This window comes from Poecilia reticulata, linkage group LG11 (genome assembly GCF_000633615.1).
Source record: "Poecilia reticulata strain Guanapo linkage group LG11, Guppy_female_1.0+MT, whole genome shotgun sequence".
In the NCBI taxonomy this organism is placed as follows: Eukaryota; Metazoa; Chordata; class Actinopteri; order Cyprinodontiformes; family Poeciliidae; genus Poecilia; species Poecilia reticulata.
In genome coordinates, this window is record NC_024341.1 from 24504469 (window position 1) to 24505716 (window position 1248).

Below are 1248 nucleotides of genomic sequence, written 5' to 3' on the forward strand. Positions count from 1 at the left end.
TGCAGAATGACGGCCTCTACAGCTGGAGCAGCACCCTGAGGCTCCCTGCTGACCAGTGGAGGAAGGTGGGCTCTGTGACCTGTGAGGCCTCCCAGGGCTCCCAGTGTGCAGTAACAGAGACCCTGAAGAGAGACCAGTGTTTCTAAAATGAATCTGTGKCTGATTTTACCTTTGCTTTCATTTTTTCTTATTACCAGCTTCTCWGTTTCATTCTGAATGTGCTTGATATTGTATTAAAGTGGACTGATTAATTTTTATAARCAATAAATGTCTCACAAATGCTCCTGGAATCTTTTGTTTGACTTATTCAAATTATTCACAAGATAAATGCCCAGTACCCTTACCGTTCACCCTACACCTTTTGTCCTAGACTGAGATCCTTTGGAGTAAGACTCACATGTGACCATATGGAAAAATATGCAGTAATTATACTACAAGCTGCAGGACAGGACAATTTGTATTAATTTACTTTAGAGTGAGAAAATATAATATTTTCTTTCATTATTAAAACTTCATAAGTTATTTTTTCTCATTGATGCCATATGACAAGCAAATTATTGAAGGCCTTTTTATAATGATGGTATCACACTTGTTGCATTAATCTTTCCACATTAGGGCTTACTACTTTTTTTATTTTTGACATTCTTTTCACCAAAACCTGTTCAAGCTTTTACATTATTTCAAATGTTTTTTAAAATATGTGTTCTAATATTTCAGTGTAAACCATCAATAATGATTTCTAAGGTGACAACATGCAATTAAAGGTGTGTTAAAGAATAACTTTATACAGTCTAAAAATAATTGTCTGTGGTCCAAGAGCATATCTTAACGTATTTATTTTATTAAGACATAATATGAAAATTAAAGATGAGAAAAGAGAAAACCTGTGATACTGATCAGAGCTTCTGAACAGATGCAATTTATTATCAGGAGTTGACCAAATAATGAATTGCACAAAAACATATTTTCCTTTTCTAACACATTTTCTGTACTCAAATGTTAATCATCTTAAATATCAGACAAAAAATACAAAATATTTTTATTCTACATTTCAGTACTGATATATTTCAGTTTAAACTGTATTATCTGTCTTCCTGAGCTGATATGCATGAGAGATTTTAGAAAAGGAAACGAAACAGAATGTGAGCTGAGTGGCTGATGGAGCAGAAAGGCATCTGTTAGAAACGTCTTTGTGGAGAAAATCAACTTTCACAGTACAAGAGTTGAAATGACTGTAGTTCCTGTTCT

The 1248-nt window shown here is 33.7% G+C and overlaps 1 gene segment (V, D, J or C); it reads left to right on the top strand.

Moving 5' to 3' along the window:
- LOC103472872 (Ig kappa-b4 chain C region-like) overlaps window positions 1–1248 on the top strand; it is an 11535-nt gene that overhangs the window by 2556 nt on the left and 7731 nt on the right.